An 18,338-nucleotide genomic window follows, 5' to 3' on the forward strand; every position below is an offset into this window, starting at 1 on the left:
ACACTTTCCAAAATATTAAGTCATTGTTACGTTACAAGCATATCTTAAATGAAGTGTAAGGCTCCCATAAACCAATATGAATAATACTATTTTCTCTCTCAACAGCCAGTCATTCCAGATGAAAATTAGATACCTATTATATTTGCCATTTTTCATTAATTTTCAAAACAGTCCAGAGAAATTGCCTCCCATACTACTCATTTAAAGAAGAAGGCTTACAAGTTTATGGAATTACCATGAAATTTAACCAGTCAATTAAAACTTATTTTCGAAGTGGCCTTATCCTTCACCAGCGCTCATTTTTTTCTATCCCATTCATGAACAATGGCAAAATGTGCAAAAAACATTTTCTACCTTCTCAGCCGTTTTGCAAATACTTTGGTAACTAAACACAGAACACACGATATTTAAATTTAATTTCTGCAAGGGTCATTAGTTATCATAATATATGTGCCAAGAACAAATTATATTTTATTTTATTTTTTAAGTTAGCGGGGCTGAAAATGAGTCCTTGTTAACCGACTATTTTAGTATATATGCCATATGCACGTTTACAAAGTATGGTGTATTTCTATGTGCTTTTATAGAGAGTTTTATGGACTTGGGTTTTTTCTCTCGACCTTTGTTTCTTTTTTCCTGCCTGGTATGTATGTTTTTGAAATTGAAATATAACGCTTAAAGTAGAAACAAATTTGATATGGCCTTTATAAATGTTTTTTTCTGGTTTCTGTTTTTTTATTGCCCAAATGTTCATTCATACAAACATTTATAAATGACATAATTATATATGTATACCATTTAATACAAACCGTTATACTAAATAATATCAATGTGAACAAATAAATATTGATATAACTCTTTGTTTGAAAACTCCTATTAGCGTTTGGGACTTGTTTTTCAAATAAAAAAGGTAGACAAAAAATAAAAAAAAATGGGAGAGGTGGTGTGTATTTGATGTTTCCGAATAGTGTTCCTAATATAAATGGTAAATTTAAAAATGAAGAAAAAAACAAAAAACAACATCTACTAACTTTAAAAAACCTACTTGCTTTAAAAAAAATGGATCTTATAAAGTAAATGGATCTTATAAAGTACGTGTTGATTTTATTCTTCATTGTTGCTATTGTTTTCTCTATTTTTAGTCGTTTATTGAGATATTGGACAAACATGGCACATGTTGGTATTTTGCCTTCACATTTTGATTTAAAAATAAAATATTTTCCTAGAAGTATCATAAAATTTATTTGATAACCAAATTTTTCTTTGTTTGGCATTAAATCACAAAAGCTAATGGTTTTATATGATAGTTCTCTAAAGCTCACGTCATTGAAAGAATTTGTTATGAATGTTTTAAATTCACCCCAAAACGTCTGCGAAATATAACATTCCCAAAACATATGGATGTTTGAGTCGATGTTCATTACACAAAAATCACATAACCTTTATGCAACAATATTGTACGTGTAAAGCTTATCATTGTTTGGAAGGATATTCATTATGTATTTATATTGGAATTCCCGAAGTTTCGTATCTATTGTTAGTTTGAGCGCCTGTGTGTACACATTTTTCCATTGTATAGAGTTAAGATCAAATTGAGATTCCCAGTTTTCTTCTCGAGTTCTATTTTCAGGTTTAAGTTGTATAATAAGATTCTTGTAGACTATTTTACTAATTTTTGTATTTTCCTCCATTTTATCTACAAAGTAAGTTGGTGTGTTATATGATATGCCTTCATTTTTCAACCGGGTTTTCCAGTCATCAGGAATAATGTTTTTTTTATAAATAGGTATGTATGTACCATAGGCATTTACTTTGCACTCTTATTCATTTTAAAGGATACAGTCTTAAAAATCAGTTACTTGTCGTACGATAAGCAGTTGGCCCGGCGTGCACAGATTGTTAAAGAGATCAATGTTTACTTAAACTGCGTTCTACTTTGGTAAGCTTGTCATTGTCAGCGATGACAAAAATACCGCACCATCGACATGTAATGGATCGTTTTTCGAATGCAACGCAGCGTTGTCATTGTAATTTTTGATAACCTTTCGTTCACTATGTTGAGTATGTCCACTTAAAAAGATAACTATTATCACCCACTGCGTGGTTGCTAGTCATGCCTATTTATGAGTTCAACGTCGAACAAGACTAAGTCTACAAATTAAAAATAGCTACGTGGATAATATCACACCCTGACAGATTCCATGTTGACCGGGAATAGTCACGATGGAACTACGATCGGGAATGCGTAATGCTTTGTATCAGCTTGTTAGTTTTCTTAGGGTTGTACATCTAATACCAAAGTCCTGAGTTTTACAAAAAAAAGTGGAGTAAAGCATATTGTCGAATGCACAAGAAGTTGAAAGCACTTCGACGCATGATTTTCATTCCTATTCAAAATTGGTTGCATTTATGCCCCAGGTCCATTTGATATGCGTTTTGCGGTTTACTGGCAATTTTCTTTCTTGTGTTCGTTTGACCACAGTTTGAGGCGTTCATGAATTATTTTTTCAAACAACTTGTTAAAAACAGGCAAAAGTTGTATTTGTCACAAGTTTGTACACAGGCTGTTTATCTTATTAGTCTCATGTAGCTCGGAATTATAATCCTTGTTTTGCAGCCTTTTTGGAACGTATGATGCTTCAAACATAAGCATGAATAGTGACTGTAAATATAAGTATTTACCGTCTCTGCATTAACTGTTTATTGAATATGGCGTCATTTAAGGGTACTTTTCGCTTCTTATGGTTACGATGCGCACTCTCAAGTTCATTAGGCTAAGTGGTATGAATAAACAGAAATCTCTAATTTAGTCAGTTTGGTACATTTTTGTTGATTTCATAGTTGACATTCGTGAGTTATTTCTGAGATTGTTTAAGAGTGAATGAATTGTCGAAATGGAATTCTGGTAGGTTCTCGTAGTAAAGAGTTGTTGTGTCTAATCCTGTTTACTGATTCTATTTCATGTTTAAGCCAAAATAAATATTTATCAAAAGTAGATGCGGCTTTAAGGTCATCGTATAGTTTTCGTTGCAGCTATTTATTGCCGCTTTCGTTGTATTGATGAACAGTATGTTTGCTTGTTCATAATTGTCGTAAAAGTAGTCACCTTTTATTATGACAGCCCCGTTAATTTTACATTCCTTTCTTGCTATCGGTTGATAACCGCGTACTGTTTTGACGATATTATCCCAGTACGACTTAGTGGTAATTGGGATTACTGATAAACAATGTATGCTTGACATGTTTTTTAATTAATTTTTTTATGTGATGTTATAACCTCTAAAGTAGGTTTACGTAGTTGCAAATGCCAATGTATTTGTATTTATTCCTCAGAATATATTATATTGTAGCTTTATCAATAATGACGTTGGAAGCACAATTCTGTTTGTAGTGGGTGGTGGTCAGATTTTAATCAACAGGTGTCTTCAATAACCAAGTGTTATATTGCAAGGTTTAATTGCCACGCGCCTGTGATGACATGCTCCAATAATTTGTTTGACAGCCTGAATGTATGTGTTATGGTTGCTGTGGTTAAGAAATATTCCATGATATTATTTCCTTAGAATTCAACGGGATAATATGCTCGGCGAATGTACATTTGCGGAAGTGACGTCGGTGTTTAGGTCAACACAGAAGAGAACGATACCTTCCGGGTACGATTTGGTATAGGCAATGTTTCGCAACCTCTATATAAAGTATCTTACCTAATGTGGCTTAATAAATCGAGTGCGTTTTAGTGTTATCTATTTGATGATTAATATTTTAACCTCATACCTAAAAAGTCACCAGTTTTCTTAAAATGATAAGGATGATATATTGGTTAGCTGTCAACTGAAACACTGAGGACGCTTTATGATCGAAATACTTAGGTGATTTTAGTTTTAATTCAGAATAATAATTTGACTTTTTAGTAACTAGGATCTATTTATTTCCTTGATTTGTTTAAAAGTCTGTGTAAATTAACATCATAAATCGGTTTATCAAATTATGTCCGACATAACTAACTTTTATAAGACAATTAGGATACTTGTCAGGAAAGGAAAGGTAATATTTTGCCGTTTATTGGAGAGATATGTATTTCAACAAAGACCTAAAACTGTGTTATCGTCAGACGACTGGATTATTGATCACTTTCTTCACAAACACATTACCAGACTTACTGCAACGTCTATGGGGGAGAGAAACACTAGGATATTCTTTCCTGGGTTTAACCAGCGGACAGACCTTGCAGCATGGAACATGCACATGCTTTGTTTTGTGCTAAGTGAACTTTGTGCCGATTTTCCAGAAAATGTTTCACGCAGCATCAATGAGATAGAAAGGATACGGGATGACCTATGTTTCAGAGAAGGGGTAATGAGCGACAATGAACTTAAACAAAAGGTTACCTGCATTAAAAGAATATTCAGCTGTCTTGCTCAATATTCTGTGGAAGATGTTCAGCAGGCCATCGATCAACTTAACGTTGAGATAGATGAAGACCTTAGGGCACCTATAACCGAATCCGAACAACGAAGGTTATTTACAGAACTTGCTGAGTGGCACACGGATGAAAAAGACCAAAGGGAAAGATTGAGAGAGGTTCCGATGGGTAAGAATTTAGAAACGACTTTCATTTCATATCGGATCGGCATTTCCATTTTATCAGACTGTTTAGGAACTTCAAATTTACGCACTGAGTCACGCAGTTTGAAATCTTATTGATGTTATGAGTTGTGCAGTTATAGCATTTTAAACAATTTTCGACTAAATTGCAACTGAGCTATCGCCTGCATACACCGCTATTGCAGATGCAATTCCAACAGAGAATATCAAGTGAAACGTCAGCGACATAAGACCATTACAATAGGGTCATAAATACTGTGTTTTAATTCGGGAGGTTGTTTTCGATTCGAGTGGATTCTTTCTAGACTCGGATTTCACGAGGTTTAAGCCGAGTAAAATCACAATCTGCAAAATCCACAAGAGTCGAATGCCAGAGACAATACAATCATGTTAAGTCTTTGTAAATATTTGTCGAGTTATGTTCCTTGTAAGAAGGAAACGAGCATTTGCGTCCGCTTTGCGGCACTCTTGTATTTTATATTACAGAACTGAGAACGATTACGGAACGAATCGTGAGTGTGCGGAATACAACAAAAGCGGTCCCTCCCACAGAAGAAGCAAGTCTCAAGCTCCCAGGTAAAGACACAGCCTTTACAAGATGTGAGCAACATATAAAAAATATCAAAAGTTAGAAAGATTAAAGATAATATAGGTGAAAGTGGTAGTGATCGTGGTAGTGGTAGTGGAAGAGGTAGTCGTGGTGATTGTAGTAGTTGTAGTGATAGTAGTAGTGGTAGAAGTAGCCTTAGCAAGAGCGGTAAAAGCGGTAGTAGTGTAAAGGTAGTAGCGGTAGTAGCGGAAGAAGCGATAGAAACAAATGTAGCTGAGTAGAGTAGCGGTAGTATCGATATTACTGGTTCTATTGTCAGTATCAGTAGTCGCGAAAGTTACAGTAGTAGCAGTAGTATCGACAGTATCCGTAGTATCTGTAGTAGCGGTATTAGTAGTAGTGGTAGTAGCAGTAGTAGCAGCAGCAGCAGTAGTAGCAGCAGCAATAGTAGAAGCAGCAGTTGCAGTTGCAGCAGCAGCAGAAGCAGCAATATCACTAGAGTAGTAGTAGTAGTAGTAGTAGTAGTAGTAGTAGTAGTAGTAGTAGTAGTAGTAGTAGTAGTAGTAGTAGTAGTAGTAGTAGTAGTAGTAGTAGTAGTAGTAGTAGTAGCAGTGGGAGCGGCAGCGGCAGCGGTAGCGGTAGTAGTAGTAGTAGTAGAAGTAGTAGTAGTAGTAGTAGTAGTAGTAGTAGTAGTAGTAGTAGTAGTAGTAGTAGTAGTAGTAGTAGTAGTAGTAGTAGTAGTAGTAGTAGTAGTAGCAGCAGTAGTAGTAGTAGTAGCAGTGGGAGCGGCAGCGGCAGCGGTAGCAGTAGCAGTAGCAGTAGTAGTAGTAGTAGTAGTAGTAGTAGTAGTAGTAGTCAACATAATTTATTATCTATATATCTGTTTCAGTTGCTATTATAGTTTTGCAACCTAAAGCCAAAACTTCGCATCAAAGCCTTAATGTGTCAAAGCGCCTAGCTACAGCCTTCCAAGGAGCACCGAGTACAAGTGTAGATGATGTGGATAAAGAAGTGAAAAAAATCATTGAAACTCTAAATTCAGGTTAGTGTTTTGTTCTCACAATCAAAACGAAACGGAAGAAAGCGAACGAGTCTGATTATGTTTCTAAATATGGAGACCATAAAAAGCCTAAACGCCCTACTTTTTCTAGAATAAGTTAATTCTGTGAGGTATTTAGAAAGTATTTAATATGATATTATTGGTTTTTTTCAACGACTTGTTGTATTGTCAATAAATTATGGTCATGGTCAGGAGAACACCCATATTTATTTGAGGGTCAATAGGTCAATGTCAAATACATGATCTTTCCTGACAGGCGACACATTTAGTTTTTCTGACGGTTTGAGTCATTTTAAACAATTAACTTGAATTTAAGATGTGATATTTAAAAAGATTGAAATAACGTAGATATTCTGTGTTTTGAGCTATTCAATGATTTTGGTATTTTGTAGAAAATTTGCATCTAAATAATGTCGAGAGAGGATGCATCGAACTTCATATAGCGTGCTCAAACATTGAGAGTTTCACAGAGCTCATTGAAGACTGCGTTAGTGGAAAACTCACTAAAAGATTTGAACCAGTTCAGCAGGCTATTCGTCAACAAAAAGGCTTTGATGAATACACCCAGGACATTTTTATATATAAAGATGACTTCGACAGATGTATGATTGAACTTGGTAAGTTACAAGGTGCAAACCTCTAAATTCTTCGTTTATTTATATTTTTAACAATACGAATGAAAAAAGTCGCAAATCAGTGGCAACGTGAACGCCTTATGTGTCATTTCTGATTATTCCAGCGAGCAACATTGATGACTATTTGACAGATAATGAAATGGGTTATTTTGCGTCCAGCCAACGACAGATAAATATGGATCAAAATCTGTCAAATTCCTGTAGAGAGATTACCTTAACAGTGAAAAGCAACAAAAAAGAAGATCTGCAAAAATTCAAGCAATTTAAAGAGGATGGACGTCTCCACAAAACGTTTGAACGCCTTTCAAATGTTTTAAATACAACGTACGGGACGGATGACATTTCCCTAAATGTAGCCATGGAGCAGTTACCAAATATTAAGTGAGTTTAATGAGACATGTTAAGACCGTAAGGGGAAGTTCCTGTAGGATTAAGGCAAAAATTTAGACGTAATATGCGTTTTGCCTGACGCAAAACATGGAAAAGTGTTCACATTGCGAACGTATTGTTATTAAACTTGCCCTTACGTTTGTATATCGCGAAAGCCAGATATATCGCGTAAAAACTAACATAAAAGGGCGTAAAATATTATTCAGCATTTCAGTTTTTGAACTAAAGTCAGATGTTATTCTAATTGTAACTTTATAATGGCGATTGCTTTCCAGATTCCAGATGCAATCAATATTATATATTATAAATTGAAAAAAGACTGCAGATATTATATTGAAGTACATTTTTGAATATTTAATGAAGACCGATAGCGATTTACACAAAGTCACAGTCTAAGCTACATTGCTATGTTTATTGCAGGATGGTAAACGTCGAAACTTCTACTTCTGAAGAGCAGAAAATGGAATTTCCAAGCGCTGCGTTTAAAATTGTTAAGTCCGGCTGGTGGTTGTACACGAAATGCCTTTGAAACAATGAATCGAGAAATAAGATTGTGTGTTGCTTAAATGATTGTCGGGAGTAAACACTATGATAGATGTGTAACGTTCGTTGTCTTGTAGCATTATGGGCCTCAAGTTCGGTATTAGTTTGGCATTGATGCTTTTCCTTTTACTCAGGATTTTGGCTAAAATGAGGTCCTATAATTTCCATTATTGTATTAGCACATTAGTGTATATAGGCTCTTCAGTGATTTTCCGTTACATAAAGAACATTATAATTGTTTTCCATACGGTTGATTGATTTTACATGTTATTTCGTTTTGTCAACTTGTTCAAATGTATTCTTCAGCCTAAATACTGTGTTAAAATCAGTGAAGCAGAACGTAATTGGTTGTGCAGCTTTTTTCATTTCATTGAACTAGGATATAACCTAAATTAAATAAAGGTAATACCTACTATCCATTTTGATGCCAGCTTGAAAAGCAAATATCCAAGCTTAAGGGGAGAATTAAACCGGCACCATAAAACATATTTACAAATGTAAAGCAAAGATGGTGTTGATAGGCTTAAAGACACAGTTATTTTTCTCATTTATTTTGATCAGAGATATTATTTTAACTGAATAACAAACAATATCAATCACAGTATACATCAAATCATATCTATATTGTTTCATATTTTCAGAAAATCAAATAAACTCACGCATGCACGCATGCACGCACGAACGCACACACACACACATTCACGCACGCACGCACGCACCTACACTTCCCTTTTACTTATGTATGCTTTAACTATATATATGGTTGTGTTAAAAAGAAAAGAATGGTTTATACTATAAGTATGCGTTTCGGTTCTGTATACAATCAATTGTACTTGTTTTAAATCATAATTTTAATACATTCCATTTGAAAGTGTGGTAATCATATATATCGTTTTGTAGTACAGATATTTTAAGAAATCGTTTTCATTTATGTCGTATACGCATTTTATTTCTTCAAAACTGTAAAACTCATGTATCCAGTAGTCGTATATGTGTTTTAAGAATTGTATGCCTCTTTGATACCATTCTTTAAAATACATTGTGTGGCCGTTTTGTTTTATCGCTTTGTTATTCCTAATTATTGTTTTACTTACGTTTATTTTCGACTTATATTTAACAAAGATTTGAGTACATCATTTAGGAAAGTTCCTTCTGGTGTTATATAATTTATAACTGTTTGATCAAAATCTGATTCTAGTAGTAGTTCATGACCCTAGTGTTTTAGTTTTCTATGAAAGAATACTTTCCAGTCTCCATTATTTGACGGATCTACATGTCTTTTATCCACACTGCTTTAATTGAATTTTAAAATGGTTCTATATCTGTAAGCTTAAGTCCACCGTGTTCATGGTCTTGGTAAAGGATATTTCTTTTTATTTTATCCGGTTTCCCAACCAACATAAAATCAAAAATGTATTTTTTATATCATCTATCATTTGTTTAGTTGGATTAGCTAGTACAGTAAATGGATAAATGAGATTAGGTAAAGCAAAAATTTTAATTGCTGTAACTTTTCCCATCAGTGTCAGTTTTCTGTGTTGCCATTGTTTAAATACGTTTCTAAATTCTTAAATGTATTGTCGGTATTTCTTGCAATATTTGCATATGCTTATGATTTGTAAATGTCATTCCTTAAGTATTAGCATAATCAGATGTCAATATAATTTGTTTGGTATTACAAATTTGTATATTTGATTTTTAATGATCCAACCCTCATAATAATTGATTTATTTGTGTTCAAGTTTAGGCCTGAGAACTTTGAGAACATTCTAGAGTTTGTACGTGTGCTTCAAAGAATATTTTGTCACCATTATTAAAAAATGTTGAAGACCAATTTGTTAAACCTAGATTTGTTTTATATAGGACTAGTTTTCAATTAATATGAACAATAGGTACACTGTCAAGTACGTGAACATTGTTACTCTGCCTTGTGCTTTGAACCGATGAATATCTCTTTTGGTCTAGTAGGATCCAGAAGAGCTAAACAGGTTTAAATTCCACTCGTTGAAGTTGAACTCGTTTCATCTGAGCTCCTCGATGGTAGTAAACTAAAGCCTTGATTATACAATCGATTACGTAATCATGTGACGGACATGGCTGAAACGGCTGCTTTGTGACTTTTCAAGCTCATGTTAGAATGAAGTATAAGCTTTGTATAAGGCAAATATGAATAATACTATTTTATCCTCCACCAGACAATAATACATGAGGAATATTAGGATCATATTGTATTTGCTATGTTTCATGAATTTGATAATTGTTTTATTGTATTTTTGTATTTTTAGATGCATTTGTTTAGTTTTAAGAGTGCCAATAACTTTCAATTGAATATGTGATAGTAATATGTGTTGCAAAGAATGTTTATGCCAGATCTCATGTTTATTTTTTTTAGTATACTTATTTCTATTTTCGTAGGTGTTTGCCTCTTTTTGTCGTTTGTATATATTGGTCGAATTTAATATTTTGTATAAATGTAGCCAACGGTTGGCGGTTTACGATTGCTTCACTGTTCCATATTGTACTTTATTTATATGTCTATAAATGTGCTGAAAAAAGATATGTTATGTTATGTTATATCATGTTTTACGCTTTCCTCAGAATAAGTTCTATTTTCTGTTTAATTTAAAACCAGCCGCTTTCTTCGGAATCTGATCTGATTTCGGCATATATTTTGCAATTATACTGTAGGATCGTTTATATTGTAACGTGCGACGTGAAACAAACACCAACAGATCCCTTCAGAGAAAAGCATGCACTGGTCTTTATATACACTAAACTCTATTCACACATAGCCCGGCCGGGCTTTGCTTATTTGTATTTTACCAACCAAGTTTACATACGTTCTATGAACGTACATGTACTTACGTTTATAACGGAATGATCTTATGAACGCACATCCGCCGCCTACAGCGGACCGTTACACTATGAACGCACATCCGCCGCCTACAGCGGACCGTTACACTATGAACGCACATCCGCCGCCTACAGCGGATCGCCTACAGCGGACCGTTACACTATGAACGCACACCCGCCGCCTACATTGGATCCTTACACTATGAACGCACATCCGCCGTCTACAGCGGACCGTTATACTATGAACGCACATCCGCCGCCTACAGCGGACTGTTACACTATGGACGCACATCCGCTGCCTACATTGGATCGCCTACAGCGGACCGTTACACTATGAACGCACATCCGCCGCCTACAGCGGACCGTTACACTATGAACGCACATCCGCCGCCTACAGCGGATCGCCTACAGCGGACCGTTACACTATGAACGCACACCCGCCGCCTACATTGGATCCTTACACTATGAACGCACATCCGCCGTCTACAGCGGACCGTTATACTATGAACGCACATCCGCCGCCTACAGCGGACTGTTACACTATGGACGCACATCCGCTGCCTACATTGGATCGCCTACAGCGGACCGTTACACTATGAACGCACATCCGCCGCCTACAGCGGACCGTTATACTATGAACGCACATCCGCCGCCTATAGCGGACCGTTATTCTATGAACGCACATCTGCTGCCTACAGCGGACCGTTACACTATGAACGCACGTCCGCCGCCTACAGCGGACCGTTATACTATGAACGCACTTCCGCCGCCTACAGCGGACCGCTACACTATGAACGCACAGCGGACCGTTACACTATGAACGCACAGCAGACCATTTTACTATGAACTCACAGCGGACCGTTACACTATGAACGCACATCTGCCGCCTTCAGTGGAACGTTATACTATGAACGCACATCTGCCACCTACAGCGACCGTTATACTATCAACGCACATCCGCCGCCTAAAGCGGACCGTTACACTATGCACGTACATCTGCCACCTACAGCGGACCGTTACACTATGCACGTACATCCGCTGCATACAGCGGACCGTTACACTATGAACGCACATCTGCCGCCTACAGCGGACCGTTACACTATGAACACATATCGGCCGCCTACAGCGGACCATTACACTATGAACGCACAGTGGACCGTTACACTATGAACGCACATCCGCCGCCTACAGCGGACCGTTATACTATGAACGCACATCCGCCGCCTACAGCGGACCGCTACACTATGAACGCACAGCGGACCGTTACACTATGAACGCACAGCGGACCATTTTACTATGAACTCACAGCGGACCGTTACACTATGAACGTACATCTGCCACCTTCAGCGGACCGTTATACTATGAACGCACATCCGCCGCCTACAGCGGACCGTTACACTATGAACGCACATCCGCCGCCTACAGCGGACCGTGACACTATGCACGTACATCTGCCGCCTACAGCTGACCGCCACACTATGCACGTACATCCGCCGCATACAGCGGACCGTTACACTATGAACGCACATCTGCCGCCTACAGCGGACCGTTACACTATGAACACATATCGGCCGCCTACAGCGGACCATTACACTATGAACGCACAGCGGACCGTTACACTATGAACGCACATCCGCCGCCTACAGCGGACCGTTACACTATGAACGCACATCCGCCGCCTACAGCGGACCGTTACACTATGAACGCACATCCGCCGCCTACAGCGGACCGTTACACTATGAACGCACATCTGCCGCCTACAGCGGACCGTTACACTATGAACACATATCGGCCGCCTACAGCAGACCATTACACTATGAACGCACAGCGGACCGTTACACTATGAACGCACATCCGCCGCCTACAGCGGACCGTTACACTATGAACGCACATCCGCCGCCTACAGCGGACCGTTACACTATGAACGCACATCCGCCGCATACAGCGGACCGTTACACTATGAACGCACATACGCCTCCTACAGCGGACCGTTACACTATGAACGCACATCCGCCTCCTACAGCGGACCGTTACACTCTGAACGCACATTCGCCACCTCCAGCGGACCGTTACACTATGAACGCACATCCGCCGCATACAGCGGACCTTTACACTATGAACGCACATCCGCCGCCTACAGCGGACCGTTACAGTATTACTCATGTTTTATATCATAGCATTGGGTCGCTTTTTATACCCAAATTAGTTTAAAAAAACGATTGTCTGTATTACAAAATACTTGAAGTCATGTCCGTTGTATATATCAGTCATTTGTTTATTATATAAAATATTCAGTTCAACACTTGCTTTGGTTTGAATTTTATTTGTTAAAACTAATAAACTTTATACCATATGAAAGAGGATGGATGCATCAATGTATATCATGCTTTTGAAATAAACGATTTTTGTAACGTTTAAATTTATTTTTTGCGCTTTTGCCTATTTTAAATGATGCTTATTTCATACTGTGATTTTAATATGTGATGATCGTTCAAACAACCTAGTACTGTTATTTCACATTTCAATTTAACATTTGAAGAATGGGATGAATGTAAAGCCCGCCTGTATGTTTTAAAAATAGTCGGACATACATTTATGGTAACAATAACCGATATTAAGCAATGTCAATTACTCACGATTCTATAATTGTAATACACATTGATAGTTTAAAAAGATCACGCAAAACCTTTAACCTTTCCATAACGCATTAACCATTCAAGATAATCACTTAGCTCACATGTAACCAGAGACCATACATCGTGATCTTGGTTAAACGAGTGTGCAGTTTTGCCTCTTAACAGTTTTATAAAGTATTGTAAAAAAGCCTTTCAATGGACAATCAATCACTAATCGTTTAAGACCTAGGTCAATGATTGGTCTTTATCGTTAGTGTTACTGATACTGATTTTTTTTTCTGAATATGCCTTTCAGTGAAAAATACCATTTTTGCAATACCATTTATAAGTCGCTCTTTCAGAATGAGATTTCTTAAAAGTATTTTCAAGAATCTTTTGCTATTTATCAATCATCGAATTTTAACTACTTTTCATCTCCATATGCATGGATCTATTTATACTTGATGTGCTCTGAAAAAGAAACACGTTTTAAAACAACCTTTGTGCTCTTATCGCACACTTACATCGTACTTATATTTTGTACCTCCGACTTCTTAAAAACAAACTAAATGCAACCTACCCTTTGAGAGATATAAAAGTGACTTTCTGGTTTTCATGATCGATTATGTTATTTCATTGTTTCCATTCAGATCCATCCTTCCCTTTTCTCTAATTTAATCAAAGATGTGGCATTGAATATTTACTGAGTTCGGTCGGATATTTTATCTTGGTATTACCAGATTATAAGAATGTCAATTTAACTGCATACATGATAAGTTCTGTTCCGTCGTTACAAAGAACGTGCAAAATGAAACTCCTGTCATCTTTCCACCTCGCCTAATGTTAAAAAATTTCCAAGTAAGAAAGACATTATGCACTTACCAAGTATCATTTTTTAATTCTGATAGTGTTTTCATTACTGAGCCATTGCTCACGAATCATACTGGTTAACGGACTTTCTTAACCCATCCTTCAATTTTCCATAAGAAGAAATATTACCATTGATCTTATTGGTAGTTTATCGTGTTCATTAAGAACCCCATTTTCGTATCAAAACGGCAGGATTTTGAAATCATTAAAATTAAAATCATTAAAATGCCTCTGGCTTGAAATACGCATGTAGAATAGAAGTCTCTGTGGAACATCTTCTGAAACTTCGAACAGTATTTTTCGACAATTAATTGTATTAGCAATTGATTCAGGTATAAAAGAAACTTGTCTTAACTCATAACGTGTTTGTCAAAAATCAATAAATCACAGGTTTCACCGATGTGTCTGAATAAAACAATCAACAGCAAGTCTTTAATAAGAAAATCAAAATGAAAATATGGAAAAACCCTGAAATGGTCTGTACAGAACTTGACTCCTAATTTGACTTGAACACATGTTTTCATTCGGATAAAAGAAATTATACTTAAGATATGCGCAATGAGACTGATGTACATTTGGGAAATTTGTATACTGTAAAGTGTTGTTACGAATAGCAACAACGAACCTCACTGGTTTAATAACAAAGTACGAATACCACTTAGAAATCAAATAGAGGCTTATAGGCGAACTAAACTAGCAACCTGGATCAACATTGACACACGTATTATCAAAGCTGCAATTCAGCAAAACATCTTGTTAAGGAACAATCCTTCTTTGAATACCTTGCCCAAAGTATTCGGCATACTAATATTACTTCTTAGACTTCTTCGGCATTCTGTAACACATGTAAATTGAATGTAAACAAGAAGTAACAAAGGGGTTACAAAGTGTAATACCCTGAAACATGTCTTTGATTCGGGTTGGTAGAGTAAAGTTTTTCTGCAGTTGTTACACTAATATAGCGGAACAAGGTAACACTCTAGTCCATGCATAGGAATCCGGTTTTCTGTGTTTCTTGCAATAATTAGCAAGCGTTATGGAGTGAACAAAGTTGCCTGCGCGGTTCAACATGACATATTTGTACCAGATGCTCAGCATACGCACGTAATTCCAGGTTGTACATGATTTCGCTCCTTAGAAATAACTTGAGAGTGAATAGAAATTAGCTACGGTTGCTTACTGAAGACAACGAACCAGTTTAACATTGATATACTCAATTCACTATTTTGTTTTTGATAAGGATAGATCGTTGCTCGAATCGTTACAAAAGAGTAGCAAAGACCACGCCAACGGTCACGTTTATTCTACGACTAAAGTATGAATGCTAATGAATAATTACGACTGCAACACTCTTCAACACACGTCACGTAACCATCTTTCACTTCTTTGTTAAGGCCTAGCACGACCCAAATAAGACAGCGTTGAGATATTTCCACAGTTACGGACGTCAAGTAGTCGTAGTTAATTGACTTTCCGCATCGGAGCCGATCGATACAAACTAGGGACAGTTAGCTTAATTGACAAAAATACAATGAACCTATTATCAGTGTTTATTTATTTTCACAATGTTCACTTGTTTTTGCCAGAAAATCTTTTTAACGATATTTTCTGCTGACTAATTATGAAAAAAATACATTTTTTTCTGTGAGAATTTTATAATTTCAAAATGAATTAAGATCTGACATGACGGGTAATAATAATTAAATATAATGGGAAAGGGGCAATTTTCATATTATTAAGCTAGTATATAACGGCCATCTTTGGCGCAAAATTGACTATAAGATTGGTGTAATGTTAGTAAATATTGATTTGATAATAAATAGATAAATATTTATAATGACTTAAATAAAAATGGTGAAGTCTTTTTTACTAAGTTGGACGCTTTTATGAACTTTATATGATTGTATATATTTTCTCGGCATATTTAAGTATATTTGTTCAATGTTAACAAAACACTACGATGAACAAACATCAAAGTTAATGCTAAATTTTGAAAGAAATGTCCCATTATGCAGATATTTTGATGACACTCTCATCTCTAATACTGTTTGAATAGTTAAACCAATATTGCCATTCAGATAATGTTTGACAAATCATCGAAGCAAAAGGTGTAGTAAAAATGTAAAATAAGCGTGTATGCGGCAGCCATTGTGGAGGCCATTTTGGTAAATAATCACATGAAAGATTTCTAAAAAATACACATTTCCTATAAATGGAATATGTTACGACTAAATGTTATGGTCAATGTCATGATTGTACTAATATTGTACATTTAAAACCAGTGGCGGGAATGTTTTATTCCACCTTGAATATCCCGTTTTTACAAAAGTTTGTTTGAAGCCATCAATCGCATCCAACACATACAAGTGGGTCTATGCTACCAAAATATGCATGCACCTTTTCTATATACCGACAAGCAAGGTTCCCGACTACCAGTATGTAAAGATTTACGTGAATAATGATTTCTTTTGTACAGTAATATTCGGCATGCTGAAAGAAAGGCAATAATAAAAACAATATCATTTCAATTTTCTATTATATAGAGGTGATGCAGATACATATTTAAAGATGTTTGCATTCTAATTGGAGAAAACGCTGCAAAATGATACAAAATATATATAATTGTTCATCTTTGTACCACTGTCAATGTTTACCGTTTTATTTTGTTCGCTATGGTTATTCATTCATTTTTTTTTTTTTTTTCGATTTGTCTTCAGTCAATGTTTACCGATTCATTATGTTCGCAATGGTTATTTTTGTTGAATTAGCCTAGCTTTATTTGGGGAGATGATTTGACAAGGATGTGACAACGGTTAAGATTCATGTGCTGCACTTTTAAAAAATAAAGAAGAGGGGTAGATAACTCTATAACAATGCGACTAAAAATCTTAAATTTTGCTCTGAGCAAGACTTCATAATGCCATCTCGAAAAAATAATGTGCTCACCATAAAAATTAAAAGCAGAAACGGGTGTTATACTTTCTTGGAGAGAACGGTTAAATACTCTTATTACCTCTTCCAGAAGGGTAATTTTAAAGTTTGATTCAATTCACGCCTAAAGTCTTTACTCATGAACACATACATAAATGGATTAGATGCATGGCTGATGAAGTACATATAAAATATTATAACATTATATTCAATTGCATCTAATGCCATGAGCCACGCTGGAAGAAAAGTTGTAATGAAAACAATAGAAGAAGCGAACAACATTGCGGCTGTTCTAATATTGGAGGTTTGGTTTCTATCCGTATCTCTTGGCGTACGTGCAGCTATGCTGATAGTGTTATTATTCGTTATATGAATGTCCTGAATCGCTGTAGCACTTGCATCCTGAAACATAAGCAGAACGTTTCAAACCAAATCATAAATTTATGATTAAATTTTGTTTTGCTTTTAAAAATAATCACTAATAAAATGTTAGCGACTCTTTTATGTCGCGTGTTTTGTCATACGTTAGTCTAAATCAAAGCGCGAACGCGCTAAAAGACTATCAGCCGGCAATTATGTGAGAGTTGCAAATTTTATTTGAACAAGGGAAATTGGTGAATGGCACATGGATAAAAGTAAAAACTGTGTTGAGGGCCAAGAGCGCGTGTGTCCACATTTGGCGAGGAAACAAACATATCTGTATCCATTTTATGACGTCTGGTGTCATTTTGTTTATGCTAAGGTCACTTCAATCGTTGTGCATTATAGTCCCCCACCCCATCCCCATGTATTTGAGGTTACAATGCATGCCCCTTTCAGTCGTTTATAAAGGTGGTTCGTTGCTTGATTCGATATCATACGAAAAAAAAGTATAATACATCATATATATCATTTTCTTTTATGAACATACACGTTTTTTTACGGAAAATCATTGTTTTTACAACAATTTGAGCAATAATCCCTTTCAAAATGCACAACTTAAGGCAAAAGTCCTTCAAAATGCACAGCTTATCACTTCAGTCGACGTACCCCTATTCCCATGTATCTAAGGTTATAATGCATGCACCTTTCATTCGCTTCTAATGTAGTTTCGATGCTCTGATTAGATATCATACGATAGGCAAGTTTTATAAACATACACGTTTAAATTGTTTAAGGGCAATAATTTTATTTTATGAACATTTTTAGCAATCATTCCCTTCAAAATGCAGAACTTATCAGATGGTCGTTTTCCCGCGGTGAAGACAAACATGTGGTCAGTTAATGTATGCAGAAAATATTTTAGA

The sequence above is a fragment of the Mya arenaria genome, chromosome 15 (assembly GCF_026914265.1).
Source record: "Mya arenaria isolate MELC-2E11 chromosome 15, ASM2691426v1".
In the NCBI taxonomy this organism is placed as follows: domain Eukaryota; kingdom Metazoa; phylum Mollusca; class Bivalvia; order Myida; family Myidae; genus Mya; species Mya arenaria.